This window comes from Rattus norvegicus, chromosome 11 (genome assembly GCF_036323735.1).
Source record: "Rattus norvegicus strain BN/NHsdMcwi chromosome 11, GRCr8, whole genome shotgun sequence".
In the NCBI taxonomy this organism is placed as follows: Eukaryota; Metazoa; Chordata; class Mammalia; order Rodentia; family Muridae; genus Rattus; species Rattus norvegicus.
Window position 1 is genome coordinate 90,012,381 of NC_086029.1, and position 13,838 is coordinate 90,026,218.

The following is a 13,838-nucleotide window of genomic DNA, read 5'->3' on the forward strand; positions in this document are numbered from 1 at the left end:
TGGGTTCCTGCGCTTGCCTCTCGCCATCAGATTATCTCTAGTGTTACTTTGTTCTGCTATTTCTGACAGTGGCTAGACTGTCCTATAAGCCTGTGTGACAGGAGTGCTGTAGACCTGTTTTCCTCTCTTTCAGTCAGTTATGGGGAGAGAGTGTTCTGCTTTCTGGCGTGTAGTTTTTCCTCTCTACAGGTCTTCAGCTGTTCCTGTGGGCCTGTGTCTTGAGTTCACCAGGCAGCTTTCTTGCAGCAGAAAATTTGGTCTTACCTGTGGTCCCGAGGCTCAGGTTTGCTCGTGGGGTGCTGCCCAGGGGCTCTCTGCAGCGGCAGCAACCAGGAAGACCTGTGCCACCCCTTCCGGGAGCTTCAGTGCACCAGGGTTCCAGATGGTCTTTGGCTTTTTCCTCTGGCGTCCGAGATGTGTGTGCAGGGAGCAGTCACTTCTGGTTTCCCAGGCTTGTCTGCCTTTCTGAAGGTTTAGCTCTCCCTCCCACGGGATTTGGGTGCAGAGAACTGTTTATCCGGTCTGTTTCTTTCAGGTTCCGGCGGTGTCTCAGGCCGAGACTTGCCTTTAAAATATAAAATTAGAATCTTCCAGAGGTGAGGCCAGATGCAATCTGGATAAGAATCCTGGGTTTGCTTCAAGTGGCACAATTTGACAGTTCCTGATTAAGAAGAACCCTCTCTTATCACCGGTTCCTCTTCAACAAGAAGCCTCCAACTCTGTTGTCCTATCATTGATGTCCCTCACCCAGCATTCACAAGCCAATTCAGAGTGCACATAGGGCCTGTAATCAACTGCCATTCCGTAGCTGGAAACCACTGGGAACCTGGCATCGACAGATGTGGGCACCTCACAAAGGGTATGTTCCTCAAATACTCCACTGTAACATGATGTGTTAGTCAGCTTTCTCTCCTGGAGACAAAAATATCCAGAATAAACAACCATATGGAGGAAAGACTTCATTTGGTTCTTGGCTTCAGGTTTGTGAGTACTGGGTCCTGTGGCTCTGGCCCTTGACAAGGTGGAAGAACATCATAGTAGAAACCTGTGTTAGAACCAAACTCTGGCCATCTTATCAGAGGCAGAGGAGAGGGAGAAAAGTGGGAGAGAGAGGAGAGGAGAGGATGATAAAAAAGTGAGAGAGAAGAAGAGTAGAGAGAGGAAGGGATAGAGAGAGAAAGGAAGGGAGAGGTATAGATTAGGCCTGTAGTCCCATTGTACTTCTAAAGAAAGTGCTCCTAAAGGAATTTCTTCTTTAAGTGCCCCCACTTCAGCACCAGCAGCTTCTTAATAATGTCACTATGGGGACCAAGCTTTTAATACATGGTCGATAAGGGCTTAACAAACATCACTCATTTTCATCTCTGGACCACCCTTTAGCGCTAAGTGGTATAAACTGTGTGGCAATTGTTACTGGAGTTGTTAAGGGTCAAGGTGTGGACCTCCATAGGCTCAGCCACCTGTCTTTAGTAAGCCAATGACATCAAGAAGTAGTAGTGAGGCAGAGAAAGAAAGGTTTGTATGTAAGTCCCAGAGCTGTGATCTGTTCTAGGTATGGGGAATCAGGGAAGTGATGACCTATGGCATTGAAGTTGACTTTGGGCCATCACGAGTGGCGTTTCAGGGCCTTGGGTGCCATAGATTCAAGATGTACACATTCTTGTGGTCTTGTGGCCCTCTCATCTGGCAGGACAGGCCAGCATTCAGACCCTGAGGCATGGAGCCTGCATTAGGAACTAGAGTTGTCTGAGTCTACTGCTATCTTTCAGTTCCTGCGCACATGACAGACTTCACTTCTTATCTCACCCGACCTGCTCAGTGACCTCCTCAGTCCCAGGTTCCGGAGGTGTAGGAGCTGGACCATCATGGAGAGCACCAGTCCACTCCTCATTTTAGAGTTGGCACTGCCAAGCTCTGATTACTGTTAATTCAGTTAATTACTGAAGTAAGTAACCTCTCAAGTTCCTTATATTGTGCATTAAATATCCACATAACACTCCTTAGAACAGGGTTAGAACATGACGGCAGGAAGATTTATAATATGCATGTGTATGCTGGCGACAGCATGGTCAGATACACTGCATTTACTACCTCTGCAGTTGGGGATTTTGAGCAAAACAAAAAAAAAATTATGAGAAATAAAAGCAAGTGGGAAGAAAAAAAAAATAGCCAAGTAAATCGAGTTAAACTGTTAGAAAAAGTACTTCCCCTGTTGGATATATTGAATTCACTCAAATCTGCTATTGCTGAGCAGAGATAAAAATTAATAGCTTTGTTTCCTGTGATCTCTTTATCAGACGAAGTGCAGGACTAAGGCTCTCAGTTGCTTTAATGGAAAAACTGAAGTTGTATTATCAGATGATAAGGCTGTGTCAGGTGTTATTTTATTCTCTTATCTTCCTTGTTCAAGGTGAGGTGCTGGAGTCCTGATGGATGAGCTGGCCTGCTGTGACCATGGATCTCAGTGCCTTGATCTCACTCTGCCTTTCAAGATAACTGTGGTAGGTGAGAGAGGCCTCCAGGCCAGCTGATTCTGATCACAGACCAAAGGCAGGGCCTTGATGGCTGGGGTCCTTGACACAGGACAGGGGACCTGAGGAGATCTGCTAACTCAGTCCCATAAGCAAGGAACATCCGAGATCACCTGCTAATGCTCGCTGAATAAACTCTCTGGGAGGAGGTCATGAGATGTGGTCCAGGGTAGCTGCACTGCGGTTGCTTCATGACCCCCTCCCGGAGAGTTTATTCAGCGAGCATTAGCAGGTGATCTCAGATGTTCCTTGTGTTATGTTTGATCATGATGAGTCATGCCGGTCCCTGCTACCCTTGGGAAGCTCACAGCCCAGAGGGCAGTAGGCTTGATCACGAGGTAAGGAGGCTTATTCATATCCTTCTCCTCTGGGCTTCCAGAGCACTCTGTACCTATCTGTACTTCAGCTGTTGGTGTGTGTGAGCAGTTATTTGTCTGCAAGACTGTGTTTTCCCTATCTGAATACAAGCTCATAGGAAATGGGTGAAGGTGTAGATGTGGTCTCATGCCCACTGTTTAGCACCATAGATGAAGTAAAATCAGTATGTGTGAACTATTAGTGTGTATGACAGCTGTTGTGTTGGTTACTTAATTACTGGTGTGTATTTTCTCTACAGTGTCACCTTCAAGCAGTTCTTCTGCTAATAGCAGAGGTTTCAAAAAGAAGTAGCTTTGTTGGATGTTGGGCACAAGTTATAACTTCATAGTTCAGCCCCCTAATCACTCACAAAAAAGACCCTGGTGTCTCATCGTTCACTTGTGCTAGTGGTAGATTAGAACTGACTCTGGGCCAAGAGAATGTTGGCCACCAGTGAGGCTGATTGTTCCAGCTCTCCACTGAGATCAGGAATAGGGGGCAGGTTGTTCCCTATCTAAAAGCCTCGGTTACTTTATCTGGGAATATTTTTGGGGGTGGGGTTCTCATAAAGCTCTGTCTATCATGCTTCTAAAGGCTGTTGAGGTAGTATTCTGAAAATGGATGTAGAAGACTTCCGGGTAAAATAGTAGACTAGACAGTGCCTTCATGTAACCTGGTTGAGGAAAAATCAAAACATGAAAAAATAGACTGTATTTCAAAAGGAGAAAGAGGAGTGTTCCAGAACTGTGCAAAAGTACTGAGGTGATACCCAAAGAATACAGAGCCAAAGACAGGTGCTGCACAGAGAATGACCTGGTCAGTTGGTACTCCATCCCTATGGCTCCTGAGAAGGATGGAGAGACACACTCTACATTAGTGGTCCCACTGTGTGGCCTATGGTCCTTGGTGAGGTCAATAAACATTAGTCGATTATAAGCATATTCCTAGTTCTTGTACCATTTGATTCTGATGCTATCCTAACAGTTTGACTTCTCCTCACTGGCTGGTACTAGAGAGTGAGCCCCCAAGAGTAGGTTCCTGAATAAGAAAATCCCCAAATTAAACTAGTTGAGATAGCCAACAAATCAAATATCACATCACAGGAATACAAGAGATAACAAATGACATGAATGCAGAGGTGGCACGAATCCTCTACAAGGTCACAAGTCTTTAACTGTTGAGTTAACTGATGCTAAAACAGGTGAAATACTGCATGAAGATTTCGAGAGTTTACTAGAAAAAAATGATAAATTACCTTAAAGAGGATACAAACAAGCAAATAATACAAGCCAGGAGCCAATGTGAACGCCAGCAACACAGAATGGAAGTCAGCAAAATGAATGAGAGGATAAGCAATATTTAGAAGGGAAAAAGAGATTTCGAAAAATGAAGCAAATAGAAATTCTGGAAATGAAAAGGAACTCAACTGAGTAAGTGAGAAAGTACATTGGAAATCATGACCAATAAACCCAACCAGGAAAAAAAAAATGTTACAGATGGAGAATAAGATTTAAGAAATACTTCCCTTGAACATCGGGTAAAAAAAAAAAATGGTCTTAGCCACAACATTCAATAACTCTGAGATAGTCTCAAGAGACAAGATATAAGAATCTAGGGGCTAGAAAAAGAAACAGGCAGACATTAAAGAGTAGAGAAATTGTTTGATGAAATTATAGAAAAATTAATCTACAGAAATGAATGTCCAAACACAAGAGGCAATTAAAGCACCAAATAGACATGATGAAGCCTTTTCCAGAACATTCTAAGATGTGAAGACTACAAAGCAAATAATTATTAAAAGCTGTGCAAGAAAAATGCTAACTCACCTACAAAGACAAACAGGACAGAATAATACAATCTCTCTCACAAGCAACTCCAAAAACAAAAACAAAAACAAAAACAAAAAACCAAAAAAATCAATATATTTTAAGTCTTGAAAGTAAGTTGCTGTTAACCAAGATTACTAAATACCACAAATCTTTCCTTTAAAATTGAGCAAGAACTAGGGGCATTTTGAGACAAGCACAAACAAAGGCAGTTCATGACCACCAAACTTGACTGCAGCAGGCACTTAAGGGAGTGCTATACATAGGAAAGGAGTCAATCTTGGTAATGAGAACAAAGATAAGAATACATTTTGTGGAAAGGATAGATGAACAGAAGGGAGCTATGTCCAAACAGTAAGTGAGAAACCCCTCATGCTAAAGAGGAGAAAGGAAAGAACAAAGAGTAATCTAGCCACAAGTAAACAGCCAACAGGATCACAGGGGTTAGCTCTCAATAAGAATCTTCAGTATAAATATCCTTAAACCACCAATAAAGAGACACAGACTGGCTGACTGGATAGAGAGCCTAAATGTAATTGTCTCTAATCAAATCTCACTGACAAAGACAATGATTGAGAGTCAAAGGGCAGAAATCAATTTATCAAGCAAAATCAATCTAGAAACATGGTGCCGTAGCTATTCTGATACCCAATAATGTAGACTTCCAACAAAAATTAGTCAGAATAGATACAGAAGGCCATGACATACTGTTAGAATTATCCACTGAGGTTACTTAACAGTTATAAAAAAATATGCAATGTAAGTGGAGATACTCAATTTTACAAGAAGCGAATGCCCATGGATATAAAAAGTTCTGTCAGGTTCTAATTCAGTAGTAGTAGTTGACTTCAATACACCACTCTCATCTTTAAATGGGTCATTCAATAGAAGGGCAACAAGAAACTTCATTCTTAAGTCTAACAATGAACACTGTAGAAATGATATATATATATATATATGTATATAAATGCAATATATATATATATATATATTTCCTCAATAGTTCTTTGACCCTCTAAAATAGACAACATTGCAGGTCATAAAGTATGTCTCAACAAATTAAAAAACGTACACTGGAACTGCCCTGAAAGCACCCCCAGTAACAGTAAAGTGTACCCCATAACCTGTACCTCATTTCCCATCACCACCTCTGCCTGCTTTCCTGGAGACAGACTCGCACCAGAGACACCAGGTAGGCTCCTTGCCTCCACAAGCTACTGCTACCAACTCCTCGGAAAGCACCCTGTCAACTGCATCTCATATTCGGTGCCTCATTGTCCACCCCACAAATCTGCTTGCTTTTCAAGAGGGAAGCCCGGAATGAGAAACATTTGGTAAGACCCACCCCCCAAGCCCTCTTGCCTGACAGCACACCCAACAACGGCGAGTTTCACCCCAAGCCCTGTGCTCCATTTTCTATGCCACACAACTCTGCCTCCATTCACAGAGGACTGCTGGCACCAGGGACAACTAGTTAAGACCCTTCCCTAAGCCCTTGCCTGGCACATTCCCCTAAACACACACGTCAACCTCAAACTACACCCTACCCCCTGGACACCATTTTCTAGCCCACAGTCCCACCTGCTTTCCTGGAGGACTGCTGGAACCTCAGGCCACACTGGTACTAGGGACCCCAGAGGACTCACAGGGCCACAGAAACCCAGTGGAGTCATCCTACTGGACCTAAAGACTAGTCACCAGAACTCAGGTCAGTGGACAGAAAGGAAACAAAAACCAAGGGAAAAACATCCCTCAAACACTCAACCCACAAAGAAGGAAATGACTGTAAAGCCAATCTCACAAAGATGATAGAGGCCTTTAAAGAAGAAATTAATAAATTCCTTAAAGAAACACACGAAAATACAATCAAAAAGAAGGAAATGAATAAAACTATTCAAGACCTGAACATGGCAATAGAAGCAGCAAAGGAAATACAACAAAGGAAGCAACAAAGGGAATCTTGGAGATGGAAACTTAGGGAAGAGAACAGGAACAATGAACACAAATATCACCAACAGAATATAAGAGACGGAAGAGAGGCTTCCAGGCATAAAAGGCACAATAGATGAACTCGATACATCGGTAAAATGTAATCAATGTGGTAAAGCCTTTGCACATCACAGTCATCTTCACATACTTAAAAGAACACATCCTGCAGAGAAATCCTGTGCATGTAACCAGTGTGGTAAAGTCTTTGGAAGTCCTAGTCATCTTCAAAGACATGAAAGAATTCAAACTGGAGAGAAACCCTGTGAGTGCATTTAATATGGGGAAGCTTTTGCACATGTCTGTAGTATTCATTATCATGAAAGAATCCATATTGGAGAGAAACCTTATGTATATATTTAATATGGTGAATCCTTTCTATATTTCTGCAAAATGCCAGTTTCTAAGTCCTAAGATAATCTAAGGCAACTAATCAATCAACGGCCATTTCTCTGAGGGAATCCTATATGAATCGCTGAAGCCTTTGTCGTCAGGTGTATAGTACACATACACAGCAGAGGACTGTATGGTCTGGGCTCATTGAGAGAAGATCCTTAAGAGACTTGATGCCCCATGAAGTGGGGAGGATTAGTAGTGTAGGGATTAGTAGTGGGGGGTGTTGAACATCCTCTTGAATATGGGGGAGGAGGAATAGCATGAGGAACTGTTGGTGGCCAGAACAGGAAGGGTTTAATGACTGGACTGCACAAGAATATTAACGATAATTAAAATGGTGTTCCATTTGAAAGAAAAAAGAAAGAAGAAAGAAAGAAAATGTTAAATCTAAAAAGTTTCTGACACAAAACATCCAGGAAATCTGGGACACTATGAAAAAAACCAAACCTGAGAATAATAGAAATAGGAGAAAGAGAAGATTCCCAGCTCTACATTCCAGAAAATACTTTTAACAAAATCATAGAAGAAACTTTCCCAAACCTAAAGGAAGAGATACCTATAAACATACAAGAAGCTTACAGAACACCAAATAGATTCAATCAGAAAAGAAAAATCTTCCTTCACATAATAATTTAAATACTCAGTGTATAGAACAAAGAAATAATATTAAAGGCTACAAGGGGAAAAGGTCAAATAACACATGAAGACAGACCTATCAGAATTATACCCAACTTCTCCACAGAAACTCCAAAAGCCAGAAGGACCTGGGCAGATGTCTTGCATTTTTTAAGAGATCACAGATGCCTTCTCAGACTACAATACCCAGGAAAATTTTCAATCACCATAGAGGGAGAAAACAAGATATTCCAAGGCAAAAATTTAAATTATATTTATACACAAATCCAGTTCTACAGAAAATACTAGAAGGAAACCTCCAACCCGAGGAGGTTAACTACACCTAAGAAAACATAGGAAATAACCCCCTCTCACACACACTACCATCAAAATAACAGAAACTAACAATCATTAGTTATAAAATCTCTCAACATCAATGGACTCAATTCTCCAAGAAAAAGACACACCCTAACAGAATAAATGTGAAAACAGGATCCATTATTCTGATGCATACAACATACAGAACACAGCAACAAAGACATTACCTCAGAATAAAAGGATGGAAAAAAAGTTTTCCAAGCAAACACAGTCAAGAAGCAAGCTGAAATAGCCATTCTAATATCTAATAAAATAGAATTTCAATCAAAATCAATGTAAAGGGATGGGGAAGGACACTTCATATCTATCAAAGGAAAAATTCACCAAGAAGATATTTAGATTCTGAATATCTATGCCTCAAATGCAAGACCACCTACATTTGCAAAAGAAATATTACTAAAACTTAAATCACACATAGAACCCCCTCCCATTAATACTGGGAGACATCAACACCCCACTCTCACTAATGAACAGGTCATCAAGAGAGAAACTAAACAGAGAAATGATGATACTAACTGAAATTATGAATTAAATGGACTTAACAGATATCTACAGAACATTTCACCAAAACACAAAAGAGTATGCCTTTTTCTTAGCACATCATCTCCAAAATTGACCTTATAGTCAGTCACAAAGCAGCAGATATGATAAAATTGAAATAATCCCCTGAATCTTATCAAACCACTATGGATTAAGGGTGTACTTCAATAACAACAGAAACAACAGAAAGTCTACAAACTCGTGGGAACTGAACAACTTTCTACTCAATGATCACTGGGTCAAGGTAGAAATAAAGAAAAAAATTAAAGACTTTCTAGAATTCAATGAAAACAAAGGCACAACAAACCCGAATTTATGGGACACAATGAAAGGAGTGCTAAGAGTAAAGGTCACAGCACTGAGTGCCTTCATACAGAAATCAGTGAGATATCATACTGGCAACTTAAGTGCACATCTGAAAGCTCTAGAACAAAAAGAAGCAAACACACCCAAAAAGGGTAGAGAGCAAGAATTAATCAAACTTGGGGTTAAAACTCAATAAATTAGAAACAAAAAGAATATAAAAATCAATGAAAACAAGAGTTGGTTCTTGGAGAAAATTAACAAGATAGACAAAATCTTAGCCAAACTAACTAAAAGGCAGAGAAAATATCCAAATAAACAAAACTATAAATGAAAAGGGAGACATAACAACAGATATTGAGGAAAACCAAAGAAACATTAGGTCTTACTTAAAAAAATCTGTACTCCACAAAATTGGAAAATCTAAATGAAGTGGATAATTTTCTTGATGGATACCACTTACCAAAGTTAAATCAAGATCAGATAACAATTTAAATAGTCCTATAACCCCCGAGGAAATAGAAGTAGTCAGTAAGTCTGCCCCCCCAGAACAAACAAAGCAAAACAAAACAAAAAAGACCCTACAACAACAACAAACTAAAAACCAAAAACCAAACTGAGAGCCAGATGGTTTTAGTAGAAAATATATGCAACATTCAAGATCTATTACCAATACTCCTCAAACTATTCCATAAAATAGAAGCAGAAGGGACACTGCAAAATTCATTCTATGAGACCATAGTCACCCTGATACCTAAACCATACAAAGACTTAACAAAAAGAGAATTTCAGACCTATTTTTCTTATGACCATTGATGTAAAAATACTAAGTAAAATACTCACAAACTGAATCCAAGAACACATGAAAAACATTATCTAACTTGATCAAGTAAGGTTCATACCAGGGATGCATGGGTGGTTCAACATAAAAAAAATTCATCAATATAATCCACCACATGAACAAACTGAAGGACAAAAATTATATGATCATCCATTAGATGCTGAAAAGGACTTTGAGAAAATCCAAGACTCCTTCATTATAAAAGTCTTAGATCAGGGATACAAGGTTTATACCTAAACACAATAAAGTCAATATACACAAGCCAATAGTCAGCATCAAATTAAAAAAAAAAGAAATTTAAAGCAACTCCAATAAAACTAGGATCAAGACAAGGCTTTCCACTATCCATATTTATTCAATATAGGACTTAAAGTTCTAGCTAGAGCTATAAGACAACTGAAGGAGACCAAGAGGATATAATTGGAAACCAAGAAGTCCAAGTATTGCTATTTCCAGATGATATGATAGTATAAACAAGTGACCCCAAAAACTACCAGGGAATGCCTACAGCTGATAAACACCTTCAGCAGAGTGTAATGGAACCCAATGCCTGTTCTGGTGTGTCTGAAGACAGCTAGTGTACTCATATACATAAAATAAATAAATATCTTTAAAAAAACAGCAGAGTGGCTGGATACAAAATTAGCTAAAAAAGAAAATGAGTAGCTCTCTATCTCAGTTAGGGTTTTCATTGCTATGAAGACATACCAAACTAACTCCTAAATGCAAACATTTAACCAGGGCTGGCTTATACTTTTAGAAGTTTAGTCCATTATCATCATAGCAGGAAGTATGGCAGCATGCAGGAAGACAGGGTGCTGAAGGAGGAGAGCAGTATTCTGCATCTTGACTCAAAGGAGAGTCTGTCTTCAGAAAGCCAGGAGGAGGGTCTCAAAGCCCACCTCCACAGTGACACACTCTCTCCAACAAGGCCAGACCTACTCCAAAAAGGCCATATCTCCTAATAGTATCATTCCCTGAGCCAAACATATTCAATCCACCACATTCTACTCCCTGGTCCCCTAGGCTTGCTGAAATACACGAATCTATGGAGGGGGGTGGCATACCTAGCCATAGCATAATGCAAAATATATTTAATCCAACTTCAAAAATCCCCATACTCTATAACAGTTACAACAATGTTAAAAGGCGAAAGTTAAAAGTCTCTTTTGAGATTCATACATCTCTTAATTGTAATTCTCTATAAAATCAAAATATAAAAGCAGATCACATACCTTCAACATCAAAGGATATATATTAGCATTCCAAAATGTCATAGTGAGGAAATATGGAACCAAAGCAAGACCAAAAACCATCTGGAAAAACTCCAAACTCTGCACCTCCATTTCTTATATCCACATCCTTTCAGCTTTGTTGACCAAAGCAAACTTCTTTCTCTGGGGCTGTTTCCATTCCCTGTTAGCTGCTTTCCTAAGCAAATATCCCATGGCTCTGGCACCTTTAATATCTTGAGGTCTCCAAGGCAACTTCAAATTTATAGATTGTTCCAATGTCTGGAATCCACACATGATCTTCTGGGGTTCCTTTGAAAGGCTTGGTTCACTTCTCCAGCTCTGCCATCTGTAACACTCTACGCTCCTGCTGACTTCACTCCACTGCTGCTGCTGTTCTTGGTGGTCATCCCATAGTACTGCCATCTCTAATACACTGGGGTCTTCCACTGCTTTCACCAGTAGTCTCTCATAGGCTCTTCTCATGGTGCCAAGCCTCAACTTCTTTGCATGACCCCATTAGTCCTGGGCCATCAACTGCACCTGGGGCTGCAAATTCACCAATGGCCTTCCCTGGCCTCTCAGAGTGCCTGGCCTCAGCTGTTCTTCTTGACCCCTTCATGCATCAAAACCAGTACTACCTGGGCAAGTCTACCATATTACCAAGTTCAGCTGCAGCATGAGGTACAACTTGGCTATCTCTGGAACACAGTTTCTTTGTTCTCTCAGAAAACACTTCCCAGAAGATTTACGTCAGTGATGCTGGTCTCTTAATCACTGCTAATTTCTTAGCTCCGGCTAACCAGCATCAATTCTTCCAGTAGACCCTTCTATTCTTGACTCTAAACCCAGAGCCACATGACTAAAGTCGCCAAGTTCTACTGCTTGTTGGAGCTGGAATATGCTCCCCTTGTTCTATTACATTATCTCTAGTTTTTTGTTTTCCAACTCCTTCACTGCCTACACTTGGCTATCCTGGAACTTGTTCCATAGATTGACCTTGAACTCGAGATCTGCATGGCTCTGTTTCTTGGGATTAAAGACATGTACCACCATGATTGGACCTAAGCTTTTCATTGTAGATATTGATCAAGTTGAAAACCCAGATTATCCATCACAATCCATCCCTTGTCAATTTGACACATAATCAAATCTCCTTATGTCCAAATGAAAACAATGACCAAGTCATAATCATACCTAATATGATATACCTCTCCCTCATACAACTGCATATGCATGAGTTTAACTGAACAGGATCTTGCCCCAATATGACCACTCCCTTAATCCCATTTAATATCCTCAAACACAAGTTTTAGCCTTATTCCACTTCTTGGTGCCCTTTTACTCTTTGGACCATACATTTGTGTTTTTCCTTTCTAAGCTTGCTGCACTTGATCAAAATGCTCTTCATGAGAGTAAACCAGGGGACAAAGCCTATGCTGTGAGATTTCCTTTGTCCATGCAACTAATGTAAATCACTTTACCTTAGCCTGAGGCAGACTCTTCAGACAAGGGCAAAAGCAGTAACATTCTTCACCAAAATATCATAAGAATGAGCTTCAGAATTAAAATCACCCTCAGCACCAAGGTCTTCCATAGTCCTACTAGGATGACTGATTAAGTCCCACTTAAAGCATTCCATGGCTTTCCAAATCTAAAGTCCTAAAATCCACATTTCACCAAATGAAAACATGGTCAGGCCTATCATAGCAATACCTACTCCAGGTACCAATTTCTGTCTTAGGGTTTCCTTTGCTATGAGGAGATACCATGACCAAAGCAACTCTTATAAAGGCCAACATTTAATTGAGGCTGGCTTATACTTTCAGAGTATAGTCTGTTATCATAGCAGGGAACATGGCAGCATGTAGGCACACTTGGTGTTGAAGAAGGAGCTGAGACTTCTGCATCTTGATTCAAAGGCAGCCAGGTGATACTGTCTTCCAGGAAGCTAGAAGGAGGATCTCAAAGCCACCTCCACAATGACACACTTTCGCCAACAAGGCCAAACCAACTCCAAAAAGGTCACACCTCCTAATAGTACCATTCCCAGAGCCAAACATATTCAAACCACCACCACACCTTCATATATACAAATGAGAGAGAGAGAGAGAGAAAGGAATTGGGGGGACCCCTAACAATAGCTACAAGTAATACAAAATATCTTGGAGTAACTCTAACCAAGCAAGTGAAAGACCTATATAACAAGAACTTTAAATCTTTCAAGAAAGAAATTGAAGAAGACATCAGAAGGTAGAAAGATCTTCCATTCTCATGGATCAGTAAGTTTACTATAGTAAAAATGGCCATCTTACTTTTAAAAACAATCTACAGATACAATGCAATCCCTATCAAAATTCCAACATAATTCTTCACAGACCTTGCAAGAGCAATACTCAACTTCATATGGAAAAATAAAAAGTCCAGGATAGCTAAAACAATGCTGTAGTAAAAGGAACTTGTGAAATATCCTCAATCCTGATTTCAAGCTGTACTACAGAACAATAATAATAAAAACCACCTGATGTTGGCATGAAAACATACAAATTGATCAATGAAATCAAATTGAAGACCTAGAAGTAAATCCATACAACTATGGACACTTGATCTTTGGCAAAGAAGCCAAAACTATACTAGATCTATATCTTTTATCCTGCATAAAACTCAAGTGCAAATGGATCAAAGACCTCAACATAAAACCAGAAAACTAAATCTGATAGAAGACCATTTGGGAATTAACTTTGAATGCACTCACACAGGAGACAACTTCCTGAATAGAACACCAACAGCTCAGGCACTAAGTCCAACAATTAACAAATGGGATCTTATGAAA